The sequence below is a fragment of the Carassius auratus genome, unplaced genomic scaffold (genome assembly GCF_003368295.1).
Source record: "Carassius auratus strain Wakin unplaced genomic scaffold, ASM336829v1 scaf_tig00215261, whole genome shotgun sequence".
NCBI lineage: Eukaryota > Metazoa > Chordata > Actinopteri > Cypriniformes > Cyprinidae > Carassius > Carassius auratus.
In genome coordinates this window covers 489,107-504,051 of record NW_020528011.1, presented here as the reverse complement: position 1 = coordinate 504,051, position 14,945 = coordinate 489,107, and positions in this window count along the sequence as shown.

Here is a 14,945-nt window from a genome sequence, read left to right as displayed (position 1 = left end):
TCTTAATGGACAAAAATGGTGGAACTGAGAGAAAAAGAGACGAAACAGTCTGCACTTTTCTGTACTTCTTAGTGCATCGATATTAAATAATGTCACATGTTACCGACAGCAGTCTGAAATGACTTTATGAGCATGCACTAATGCACACAGAGGAGTCAGTGTGACGTTTAAAGCCAAAGACGCAAGCACAAATCAAGGCATGCAAAAAAACAGTACATGACATTCCCAAACAAGGGAAGCAAATATAGGAATGCCTTTAAATGTGCAGTTGTATATATACAGCATTGTGTGAGCAGTCAGATTAAACCCGACTCTCCCCAGAGCATAAACAAGCTTATGTGCAATGTGAATGTGTTCCAGCCTAAATATCATGATCCTTATTGAATGTATTGTATGTACTGTTCGTTTGCTTCAATGTTGCTTCTAAGCTAATGAGCTTAAATCCTAACTTTACCTATTCCACGGAAACCTATTTACAGGGGAAAACACTGCGTACCTTGTAAACGAAATCCCTTCCCTGTAATCCCTGTGATACAATGCTTGACACCATTTTCAGATCAATTGTTTGTGATCAGGAACCTGTTACATCTGTCTGCGGGAAAACTGAAAAACCTCCGAGGCATTCTGTAGCTCCCATTAATGACAAAACATGCTAACTTTGCTGAAAATTACAGGAGTAAGTGATTAAACCATGCATGTGCAGCACAGAAGCAGTCATCAGTGTCACAGACGGATATTTGGAGAAATACACAACAACACACTGTATGAGTCACAATTATACATTTCTCTTTTCTGCCAAAAATCATTAGGATATTAAGTAAAGTTCATGTTCATGAAGATATTTAGTAAATCTCCTACTGTAAATATATCAAAACTTAATGTTTGATTAGTAATATGCATTGCTAAGAATTAATCTGAACAACTTTAAAGATGATTTTCTCAATATTTAGATTTTCTTGCACACTCAGATTCCTGATTTTCTAATAGTTGTATCTCAGACAAATAATTAAGTTAGAATAATAAGACAGTATATGGTAGTTACTATTATATGAAATCAGTATAAAAAAAAACTTAGAAGCTGCTTCAAAAGTGCCATTTAGATGTATTTACTCAAGACTGTTTAATAAAAATAACAGGTTATGTATATTTATTTACTAAAAAAATTGCAAATGCATAAATAATGTTATTATATTAATGTTACTTTTTTGACATACAAGAATGAAATGTTGGAAAAATTCAATGATACTTTTAATATGAAATTAACCACCAGTCTTAACGAGTGAATCATTGATTCAACTGATTCGTTCAAACAGATGATTCATTCAGTAAAGCTGTGGCTCTGCTTAGAACTATTTTCGTTAGCGAAATGGAGCAAAAACGATCAGTAATATAAAATGTTAGTCAGTTAACATTACTTGTTTATTGAACTAAAGTTGTTTAATCAATCTCACATCATGCTGAAAGTCAAGAAAACATGACTCTTGGTCGTGTGATGTTGCGTATATTATATCGAATATTCATCTCTTTTTCTTCAGTGCTGTCCTAGTTATCGTTTGTTATTAAAATTTTAATTTGGTTACTTGTCCAGTCGTGCAGGTAATATTCTCTTTTACTTGCTTCTTTACAAAAACCACAATGATTACTGTCGAGCCCTGTACACGCATTAAACATGTTCTGAAATCTGTTTTGTGATTGCTTTTTTTGTATATCATGTTGTTTTTTAATTAGTGGAAGGAATCCACATGTATAATACATATCTTATAAGTTTTTCCTCCATGTCAGCAGCACTTACATTCACACAAGTCTATATTCTGAAGGTTTTTACTGAGAGCTTTGTTCATATATCATTTTATTGGATCGCTTTTGAGAGTATTTTCTCCTGGAGTGATGGAAAGAGAAATCCAAAAATCCCTTCTGGAAAAACCTTTAACTCTAATATATCAACAAAATCAAATTCAGAATCTGTCTTTGTCCAGCGTTCAGATCGATGTTTTGAACATGTATGCATGCACTTTTAATGCATTTAATTAGCTGTGCCTCATTTGGATACGCGAATGTAGTGTTTGAGAAAACATAAGCAATCAAATGGCATGCATGGTGATGTTTATTAGTCGTTAGTAAATATAGAGTCTATTTTTTGTTAGTTGATAGGATTTTATTTTTGCATTTGAAATATCATGCATTAACAACTAGCATATGATGACTTTAAGATGCAAATATATAAAAAGATACAGTTCTTCCAGTCGAAGAGCAGAGGTGTTATGAAAACAAAGTCAGAGATACTGAAATATGATATAGTAGTAGACCACAGACATCAGGTTTTAAAGCTATTTTTCACGCTTAAAACCTGAGATTCCTCGAAAAATCGCCAGTCTCTCCTGCCAAGCCGAGTCCATGTTTCATTTCAACAAAAACAGAGTTGTTACAGTAAAATGCCCTTGCCACGGACTCCAGAGACAGTCAGACATCTCGAGATCTGGAGACTGAAGTGGACAGGCTGCAGCGAGCCATGTATTTGCGGATTGAAAGCAGGCCAGCTTTTCCAAGAAACAGGAGTGTGTGGAGTAGATTTGCGATGCTTTTGGGTAACTCTGTTCCTGGCCGAGAGACGTGAGCGTAACACGAGGTCAAGACAGCTATTCCAGGTCTAATAATAGAGTAAAAGTTTAAGATGCACGCGCTCGTGCCAACTACTGCACAATAACACCACAAGCTGTTAATGCAGAGCAATATTAATACACTTCTTCAGTGAAGTTTAAAGTGAAGTTTTTGGCATGATTGTGTTCTCATACGAAGCTGCGAAAGCATTATATCACAATGACTCAGCTTTCTGAAGATATTATTAAATGTTAAAATAAATGCTAAAATTTGCAGACTAAGATTAATGCTTGCTTTAAAAGCATTTTTCATTGTTAAATGTAACTACTGTTAACAAATGAAGCCATTGTAATTGGAAATGTTTATAAAATATTCATATAATTGTATTATTATTAGTGCTGTCAATCGGGATTAATTGCATCCTATATATATATTTTAAACATAATATGTCTGTGTGTACTGTGTGTATTTATTATGTATATATAAATACACACACATTCAGTATATGTATGTGTGTGTGTGTTTATATATACGTAATACACACAGACATATTACGTAAACACGTGAATGCAATTAATCGCGATTAAACGTGATTAATCATTTGGCAGCACTAATTAACATAATTATATTTATGTAATATTTTTTATTACAAATGCTTTTTTTGCATTATTGTGTTTACACACAATATTGAAACAAACATTACACAAGAAATTTGGATTAAATTTTTTTATTAATATATTAGTAACTGTTAAAATTCGCACAAACGAAGATGAAAACCTGATTTAAAGGTATTTTTCATTGTTAATTCAATTGAACTAATTTAGTTGTGAAACATCATGGAATTGTAATATTTAATTAATTTTATTTTATTTACATTTAAATTTTGCAAAAAGAACTATATATATATTTATATATATATGTGTGTGCATACAGTATAAGACTATATATAACATAGAGATATTTGAAAAGTTTATGAATTTTGTTGTTGCTTAAGGTGTAAATCGAACCAAGATTGTGTTTTAAAAGAAAATAGCGCATTTTTTGTGCTTACGAAATTCAGTGTTGCTTGCTGTTTCTATGTAAATATTTTAGAAATTGACTAGCAATTTCTACGCCCATTTTTTCCCCCTGAGGGCGTCTCCTTTTCATCGTGACCTCGTTAGTGTTCTCCCTATTCACAAGTGCACACTTCAGACTTCCTAGTTCTGCATTTTTAACAATCTGACAGACAGCCACGAGGAAAGCGGCTGGCTCTTAACCCCGTTACCTCCAGTAAACCCTGCGAAGAGCTTGGCCTGAGCCGCTGGGTCACACGAGGACAGCCCAGAAGAGGAAAAACAGCCAGTGCCTGCAGCAAACTTCACAGATTGGCGGAAATCCGCTCGAGCTGCAGTGAGACACAGCCTCCACTGCTTTAATGCAGAGCAGAACAGGTTTTCTCTCCCAAACCTCTGCTTCAGACGCTGAGAAGGATCAGCGGAGCCTAGCAACCGTCGTCAAGGTCCGGTCAGGATTATCCTGAGCACACAGCGGTCATGAAGCAGACGAGCCTCGACTGAGAGACGTCAGGCTTCAGTGTGAAGATACTGAGACTGTATTGTGCTCCGAAGATGCTTCTGTCCTGATTCTGAGATGATTTCTCTTACAAAACCACGTGAAAGACGCCCAGCTTAATAAAACGATCTAATAGCAATACCATTAATCAAAGCACATTCATGTACACCTTTAAATCCCTTTCGGCTATAATCAGTGTCATTTTAGATTATTTATTTGCAATTATAGTTTAATTACTAGTTAGCTTTTATTTTCATTTGTATTTTTTTTTTTAGCTTTTGTTTTTTTTTATTAAATTTTGATCTTTTAAATATAGTCTATATATATTTTTATTTTATTTTCAGTTTTAGTTATTATTTCTTTCAGATGCAAGCCAATAAACCATATTGGTTAGTTTGGTATTAATTAAAAACTATTACTGTTATATATGTATAGTTTTTATTAAAGATTATTCAGTTGCTTTTTTTCCTTCAGTTTTTATTTTAGTGTAATGTGTATTAGTGTATTTTTATTTTATTTTATTTTATTTTATTTATTGTTTCAACTTATTTCAGTTAGTTGCCAATGAAATATTTTATTTTGTTTTATTTTATTTTATTTTATTTATTGTTTCAACTTATTTGAGTTAGTTGCCAAGAAAATATTTTATTTTATTTTATTTTATTTTATTTATTGTTTCAACTTATTTCAGCTAGTTGCCAATGAAATATTTTATTTTATTTTATTTTATTTTATTTAGTGTTTCAATTCATTTCAGTTTGTTTGCGACGGCAATAATAGATTTTTCTTATTTTTTAATTTAATATTTAGATTTTATTTCAGCTTATTTAATGTAACAAGTTTTAGTTAATGATTTAGTTAAGATTTAGTTAATGACAAAGTCCAGTTTTCATGAAACTTTGTATGCGTTATTGATATGAAGACATTTTAAGGGGGACATTATAATATTCTCAAAAAGTTTTTAATTGTGAACGTCTAATTTTAATTGACAGTGTTTCGTTGAGACACACATTTTCTGTGTAAAACATCAGTTGTCGGTTCGTTTATTTCTGGAATCCCATCCAGTGTAAAATGAAAATGAATCAAATAAAAAAAGAATCATATGGTTGAGATGAATGCAAAGTAAGATCTGAAGATCCGTGTCATATGACAGCGTTGTGTTAGTTTCTCTCTTATTTTCACGTTGAGGATGTAATGATGTCCGATCGCTGAACGAAAGGTTTATCAGTGAGATCAGTTTCAGTTGAACTCAAACCTGCTCTGAGTGACTCACTGAACTGATCCGCTTCTGAAGAATCACTGACTCATCTCTCACTCCTTCTCTTCCTCCTACAAGTAAATCATGTGACTTTCCATCAGTTTTCTTTTTACACAGTATCTTAGTGTCATTCATAAAGTGGAAATTTTTATTTTAACATTTTCTGTTTCACTTTAATTTTAGTTACATTTTTTGTAATTGTATTGTATTTTTAATGGTTATTATTATTATTATTAGTAGGAGTAGTAGTAGTAAATAGTTATATATAGTTTTAGTTATTTTAATGCTACTTTGGCAACTAGTTTAAATTAAAAAAAAATGTATTTAATTTTTTGTTTATTTAATTTCACTTACCATTTATTTTTATTTAAATTAACAAAATTTATTTTATTTTATTTTTTCATTATTATTTTTTGTTCCCTTATTTAAAGGCCTCGGTTGGTTTATTGCTTTTATAAAATGACTGCAAAATGATAAATGTGACAAAAAATATGTTTTATGTCTTTCATTTTACTTTTTGTTTAAATCTGAGTAATGTGCTTTTTGTTATTTATTTTTACAGGATTATTTCGTTTAATTTATTTTTATATCAGCTTTAGTTTTTTATTTATTTCCAATTAGTAATTTTATTGCTTCAGTTAGTTTCCAAAGCAAAGCAATATACATTTTCATATTTACATTTATTCTATTTGAAGTAATAATTTTTTTGTTATTTATTTTATTTTTTAGATAATTTAATTATTTATTTTAGTTTCATAAGTTCATTATATATTTTGTTTTAATGATAATAACCCTGCTTTAACCATGTAGAAATCATGGCCTCGAGTTGCTTATTGCTTTAATAAAATGATGGTAACAGCAATAAGAGAAAGGTCTGATGTCACATTTATGTTTAATATCGCCTTAATAATAATAATTAAACACTGTCACAGACATCTATTCTTCTTTCCTTGAGTGTTAAATGTAATATTAGAGTCATATATGGCTCATGCATGTGTCAGACGCTGGCGGTGTGATTATAAAGACCCTCAGTGTTGAGATTGTGTCTGCGCTGAAGGGCCCTGCATTAATTATGCATTGCTTTTCCATAATCTCTTCTGATCCCGGGCTCTCCTCAGTGTGTGGCCCTCAGCTCAGAGCGGCACAGACACACACAGGTAACCTTCATCTCTGCAAGAGCTGAAGAAAAAGACCCTATGAGCCAACGATGTGTAAGGTGTGTAGCTTAATAATTGTCTCTTCTGCTCACCAGGGCTGCATTTATTTGAACAAAGATACATTAAAAAACGTGAAATATTATTAGAATTTAGAAAAACTGTTTTCTGTGTGAATCTGTGTTAAAGTATCATTTATTTCTGTGATGCTCCGCTGTATTTTCAGCATCATTCCTCCAGTCTTCAGTGTCACATGATCTTCAGAAATCAGAATAATATGATGATTTACTGCTCAAGAAACATTTCTGATTATTATCAGTGTTGAACACAGTAATATCTTTGCGGAAACTGTGATGCATTTTATTTTTCAGGATGAACAGAAAGTTAAAAACAGCATTTATTTAAAATAGAAATCTACTGTAACAATAGAAATGTCTCTAATAAATGTCATTAATTCTTTTAGAAAAATTGCATTGATCCTAAAATTTAATATAATTAAATACCAGCTTTTATTTTTTCTTTTAGTACTATTTGATTTTTTAAGTAACATTTATATTTATTTTATATTTCTATAATTATTTTATTATATTTATCATATAATAAATTATATATTTTTTTGTAATTTTAGTTAATGATAATAACCCAGATTAAGCCGCGTGGAAATCATAGCATGACAATAAAATAATTGCTATGCTTAATTTATAACCATTGTACCTTTATTGTAAATCATAATGAGGTATAATACTTTAGAAGAACTGGGGAATACACAAATGCATATAAAGTCTGAATATATATACAGCATGTTGTCTAAGTAGACAGCTCACTAGGTATTGGAGCAGAGCCCTTTACAGTCTAATAGGTGTTTTTATTGTAATCTGTGTCTTCAGGAGTCCCACTGACGCTGAATAATGAGTGTTTTCTTCTGGACAGATCGCGTCTCTGACAGCTCCGTGTCAGTTTATAGCCTCCGACTGTGGTCTGTGTAAAACACAAGCAGATGTTTGTCTCGGCTGCAGAGCTGGAAAGACAACAGAGCGAATCTGGGCTCGCATTATTCCGTGTTAAATCATCGCTCAGGAAGTGTCAGGAATCCAGACATCATTTACTGTATTCTCCGGTGTAACATGAGCAGTGTCTAAACTCTGGAAGAGGACCGCGTCTGATCACGCTCCAGCCTTATTTAACAAGTTATAATATTTGTGCATTTTTATTAACCACAGTTCCCTAATTTATAGAGCTGTAAAAAAATATTTGACATTAAAGATATTTATTATTATTATTATTATAAATTCTTCTTCTTCCTCTTTTGATTGTCAGTGATATATTAGTTCATTGAAAAATCATTGTGGAAATTAATGAGCTTTTAATTTATAGTGTGCAATAATAATAATATAGTTGTTGCTGTTATTATTAAGTGTGGTAGCCTAATTTATTACTATATTTTACTGTTGTTGTTATTAAACTGTAATAAAAAAGCAAACATGCTTAATTTTCCTAAAAGAAAATAAAAATTATATATATATATATATATATATATATATATATATATATATATATATATATATATATATATATATATATATATATATCATCATCAACAGTACATAAAATAAGACATCTTTTGGGAATTATTTAAACATTTATTGTTTATTTTTATAATAAAAAAAATATATATATATATATATATATATTTTTTTTATTATCAACAGTACATAAAATAAGACATCTTTTGGGAATTATTTAAACATTTATTGTTTATTTTTATAATTTTTTAAAATTTTAATTTTGTATTTATTACTAGTCAATAAAAAAAAATGATGTGACAAAAGTAAAGTAAATCATCCGTATTATTAAAAACCTCCAAACAAACCATTTACAACAGTTAGTCACATTAGTTAAATAAACAAATAATAATAATAATGTTAAAATATGTGTATTTTAATATGTGTATAAATAAATAATAATGTTAAAATATGTGTATTTTTATTCACGTACACATCGAGGGGAAATTCCAGTCTCAAGTAGACATTTAGAAAAAGAGTGTGTTTTTCCAGAGCACTTAATGTTATGCCTCTCAACTGTTTTATAGCCACAGGTTACGAGAGAAGCAGATTCCTGATATTCCGATATGTTAATGAGCTGCTCCTAAATGTAATATTCCAGTGAACTTCGGCCTAGATCCCCTCATTTCCTCCGGATCGCGTATTGATTGCTGGTGATAGAGCGAGGAGCTTGTTTGCCAAAGAAAAGCTGAGATTACTGACTGATAAGATGTGATTTTACCTATGAAGAGTGCACACATGGCCTCGTTTGACCTCGCTCAGGTTAACTGCTGTCATGTGTTTGTGATGGAAACCTCTAACTAGAGAACAGTCCTCGAGAACACAAAAAGAGATGTGTTTTAGGACCGTACAGCACAAATGACCCTGGAGCACACAAAAAGTGTCTTAAGTGTTGAAATTGAGATGTAAAGCTGAATAAATGATCTCTGCATTGATGTGTGGTTTGTTAGGATCGAACAATATCTGTCTGAGATACAACTATTAGAAAATCTGGAATCTGAGGGATGCAAAAAAATCTAAATATTGAGAAAATCATCTTTAAAGATGTTTAAATGAATTCCTAGCAATGCATATTGCTAAGTTTTGATATATTTACGGTAGCAAATATACAAAATATCTTCATGGTACATGATCTTTACTTAATATCCTAATGATTTTTTGGCATAAATGAAAAATGTACTCATACAATGTATTGTTGGCTATTGCTACAAATATCCCTGAGAGATTTAAGACTGGTTTTGTGCTGCAGTTCCATGCAAATTACTTTCCTCGAGTTTTCCAATGCTGTGACGTTATTTTCAAAGTGCTGTAAAAATCCCTGAAATGTGAAGGGTCATGCCTCGCTTTAGTTAATCAGACCGTCTGAAATGTCTAGATGTGATTCTTGTAAAACAGACTGGAATGAGCGAGTGCGAGAGCTGCATTTAGAGACGCGGCATCAAAACACAGAGTTATCCGAGGTCACGAGCCGAGGATCAGACTCAGACTGGCGTTCTGGTAAACATGTTGTTGAAGTGTTTTGTATCTCATCTGAACAGGAACAAGCAGACAGATTGAGAGAGACTAATACAACCAGGACACTTCTCATCTTCACAGAGAAACCATCCGGCCTCTTCCCGCTTTCCTCGCTCGAGTGATTTCTCTGTAAATGGTGCAGCAAATAAAGCTGATTTTGTTAGTCGACTTCCAGACAGTGACCATCAAACACGAGCATTAATGATCATCGGCTGCCCAAACAGCTGCAAAAATAATCGAAACAAATGAGCCAAATTTCACAATTGCGACATGGATTGTTTCGCATGAGTGCATTTAAAAGTGCTTAATCTTAAAATGAAAAATATGAGAGCTTTCATTTTTGACAGAATTTGAACGTATTCAAACATCTGCAAAAATATTTGTCCAAATAAAGTGCGTGTGTATTCGTGCCAAATTTCACAATTGCGACATGGATTTTTTTTTTTTTTCGCATGAACGCCACTGAAAGTGATTACGTGTGTTTTTATTAATGGATTTTAATGAAAGATTAAATTTAGAAAAATTAGAGGTTTCTGACAGAATTCTGCTTTATTATTGTTCTGAATAAATCATTTGGACGAATTTGGTATTTTTGCCAAATTTCAGAATTGCGACATGGATTGTTTTGCAAGATTGCATCTAAAAGTGCTTAATCTTAAAATGAAAAATATGAGCGATTTAATATTTTGACAGAATTTTAAGGGTTTAATGTGTTCAAACATCTGCAAAAATATTTGTCCAAAAAAAAAAAAAAAAGTTTATTCGTGGGAAATTTCACAATTGCGACATGGATTGTTTCGCATGGATGCAACCGAAAGTGATTACTCTCAAAATGAAAAATACGAAAGCTTAAAATTTTGACTGAATTTTGTGCAATCTATGGTGTTCAAAGAACTGTAAAAAAAAAAAGAGAAATGCAAAGTGATTGTTTTCATTAGTAAACAGAAACTGAAAATCAAAATTGAGAAATCTGAAAGCTTTTAGTTTTTGGTAGAATTCTGCTTTATTTTACATACTGATATTTTCGCAGCTGTTTGGACAAGAAATTTATAAATCGGTGGATTAAATTATTATTTGTACCGAATTTCACTATTGCAATCCTCAAAATAAAAAAGTATGGCATCATGCATTTTCTGACAGAGTTCTGTTTAATCAAAGGATGATTCGGTGGGTATGTTTTATCATGTTTGAACCACTGCAAAAACATTTGTCAACAAATAAATAAATAAATGCATCCAAATTTCAACAACAGATTCTTTCGCATAAATGCAACTGGAAGTGATTACATGTATTTTCAATAATACATGATAATAAAAACTCAAAATTTGATATTGAAGAGTTACGTTTTGACAGATTTTACTATTCATTTCAATGCAAGTGATTACATATGTTTCCATTAATAACAATAACAAAAACTCAAAATGAGAAATATGAGAGCTTTTAGTTTTTGACAGAATTTAGCTTGATCGTTTTCAAACAGCTGTTAAATTATTCATCAGTAAAATTAATTAACAAGCCAGACTGTTATTAGAGCCAAATTTCAACAACAAATTATTTTGCATAAATGCAACTGTAAGTGACTATTCACGAAATAAAAATAGTTTTTTTGACAGTTTTATGTAATCTAAAGAAAATGTTTGTTTTAAAACCTGCAAAAATATTTTTTGAGTAAACAGATGAATTCATCAGATTGTTACTTGTGCCACAACGTGATTTTTTTCGACTGTATGTTTCATAAACTCAAAATGAGAAATATTAGAGCTTTAGCTTTTCAGATTAATTTTGTGTAATTTAACAACGATTCTGTAAAAATTCCAGTAAAATAAATGAATGGATCAAATTGTTATTTGTGCAAAATTTTCAACAAAATAGTGTTCTAAGAATGATTTTCTTACCTTATGAAAATGTAAATTCTGAATATTGTTGGAACATTCAAAGCATCCAGTTTTTTAAATGTTTTGAAAATGTTTATTCTTGGTAACAGAAAACATTAGGGCAACGTTCCATTATGGAACCATTGCTCGATGCATAAATAATGTTTCTGTTACATTAGAAGACTTTACTAAAGACCAGATGAACAAAGGAGAATGTTGACGTTTTAGCTCAGTGTCAGAACTTGACATGAATAGATGTTAAATATTTGAAGAGAATCTTCCCTGTTATGAAAACTGCATTATGCACTGCGTTCTTTCATTTTCAAATGTATTGTCTGGTTAACCATGAAAATCTCTCTAGAGTTGTGTTTTCTACTCGAAAAATGCAACTAATTTAGTCTAAAATACAAAAATATTATGAGCAGTAGACAATGTGCACATCTGTTTTTATTTCAACTTTATGACTGCCCACGTTCTTAAATAGAAATATGTTTTGATTAGTGCTGGACTGAGATGGGTTTAGATCTAATGCACGAAATTCTAATCACCAAACTGAGTTCATTGAGTTAGTTCGATTGGTAAAAACAACTTCTGCTATGACAGTGGTTTCTCTTTTGCAGTTGTGGGACTGTTTTTGGGGAATTATTGTGATGAATGTTTTGTCTCTAGAGCTGCTCATCACAAGCGCTGGCAAGAAAATGCTTTCAAGATAATGACGTGAACCAAAAAACTGCGGAAAGACACACTGCTTCAAAATGTTTCCATAGTGATATCCCACATGCGTTTCTATCTTTGATTCCGACAGCTGTCTGTTTTTCTTCCTCTGATTTCTTCTTGTCATTACTGATGTTTGCAAAGTCAGGGATCAGTTTTTTGATTTGATCTGAACACACCACGGAAACTAGAGGTGCGTCAGATTTACAGTGTTTTTGCTGTGAAAAAGAAAAGTCACAATAGTGACTTTATCTCAGAATATGATTATGGAAATAGTCAAAATTGCGAGATATTTTAGACGTTTAAATCTCACAATTCTGACCTTTCTTTTTCAGAATTGCAAGAAAAAAAAGTCACAATTGTGACTATTTATACTGTTGCCCAATATTTATTCTGTGGCAGGAAACAAAACTTTTTTCTGAGATAAAAGTAAGAACTGTGAAGTGTAAAATCCGTATTGTGAAAATTCTGAATTCAAAGTTTGTGTTTCACAATCCTGAGTTTATTTTTCACAATTATAACTTTTTTACGTTTCATCTCACAATTACAACTTTTTTGCTCGCAACTTGTCAATTCTGGCATTTTTCCAAAAAACAAATAATAAAAAAAATCGGAATTGTGAGATTTAAAATCAGAATTGTGAAAAAAAGTTGGAATCCTACATTTTATATCACAATTCAGAGAGAAAAAAAATTGAATTATGAGATATAAACACAGAATTGAGAGAAAAGTTGTCAGAATTGTATAATTAAAACATTTCATACATTAGCAAATTTTCTGCAACATTTTGTGGTTGGTTAAGAAGAGCTGATTATTTATGTTGATTATATTATACATTCTCTCCAGAAGTGTTTTAGCTGAATGTTTGTATATCATTTTTTAAATGTTACTAATTGTTTCAGAACGTTCCGAGAACTTTCATATGTAACATTCCCATGTTTTTTTCAAAATGATCAAATGGAATGTTCAGTTAACATTCACATAACCAAGAAAAAAACATTAAGAAATAACGTTGTTCTTTTAACACTCAGTAGACTGACTTTTATTCATTAAATTAACTAAAGTCTTTAAGTTGCCTGTTGATAGCAGTGTTACTCTAAAAAAGTAATTAATTACTAGTTACTAATTACATCTTCAGCAGCGTATTTAGATTAGAATTTAGATTTAGAATAATTTAGAATAAGGTCTTGCAGAATAAGATACTAATATGTGTATTTTTTTAAAGTAATAATAAACAGCCAATATCCCAGTAATATGCTTATAACCCACTAGTTAATAGTGAGAATTGGACACTAAAGTGTTACCGATATACTTTTGAATTTACCAAAGTATTTAAAGTGAGAAGAGTACATAAAAGCATGCATTTTAAGGTTTTGATGTTAAATGTACTATTGTATTGTACGAATAATCTTTTATTTTGGATGCGATTAATCGCGATTAATCGTTTGACAGCATCAAATTACACCCAACACTGGTTGCTAGTTGAGTTAACAAGTTGAGTGAAGTTGCCTTATTTTTTGAGTTAGCTCAACTTTTTCTTTCTTTTTTTTTTTTTGCACAATGTATCACTCATCAGAGTTTTAATGAATCAGCGGTTGATTCATTCGCAGAGTCACAGAGGAGGAGGAAATCAGGACAGCATGAGGACTCCAGGCGCTTCAGCTCTCCGTGGGTCTCTGTCGGGAACGCGAGGGGAAGGGGTGATGGGAAACAGCCTTTTAATGGAAAAACAGCCACTTTGGCTGAAGCCCAGAGGAGTAGCCGGGGTCACGACTGGGGTCAGGAGCTTGAAGCGGGAAATGTTGGGGTGTACGGCTTTGATTGTGAGAGGTGTGTGTGCTATGGCTTTCAAAGAGGAGAGCAGCTGCAATCACTACACAAAAACCCAACAATCAAACTAATCAACATCTGTTTTTTTCCCCTGCTTTCCTCCGCATCTCTTATGAATGGAGGAGATGAATGAAGTCACTCATATTTCTTTGGGTTACACTATATTTTGATATAGTGCAAGAAGTGGAAAGTTCACAACGTTGTTCAGAATTCTGATGTTATCTCTTGCAATTTCAAGTTTGTATTTCACAAGTCAGCATTTTCTTCTAAGACTTGTTAAATCTTGCAATTTTTAAAACTGACATTTTATGTCATGCAATTCTGACTTTTTTAGAACTGTGAGGGGGGGAAAGTCAGAATTGTGATATAGACATAGAATTGTAAGAAAAAATGGTTGAATAACTGCCGCATGCACTAAGGATTTGTTATATGTCTTCAAGGCTTCCTTAAATTTTATTTTTAGCTCTTTGCGTTGTTACTTATCTTGTAGACAACTTGTTAAGGAAAAATAGGAATATGCAACATAGCACATCAATTTAGCAAAATACTCCTCTTTATAGTTATTTTTCTAGCTGACTGATTATTCTGAGGTAAATGTTGTTATGTGGCACTGTTTACAAATTTTAAACGTTTTCCACCAATCCGCACTGAAGTAAGTAGTAATGTAGGCTATATTTTAAAATAGCCTACCTTTTGTTGTCTATTCATGTTGATTTCATACTGTAATAGAAAAGAGAAAGATATGGTTTCATGTGCTGCTTGAACTGCGGCGCTAAAGTGATCGCTAATGCTGCATTAAAGAGTGCCAAAACTGTATTAATTGTTTGAATTTAATAATGAATTTGGCAGATATTTTTAGCTAATCCTTTGTTTATTAAAAGGTAAT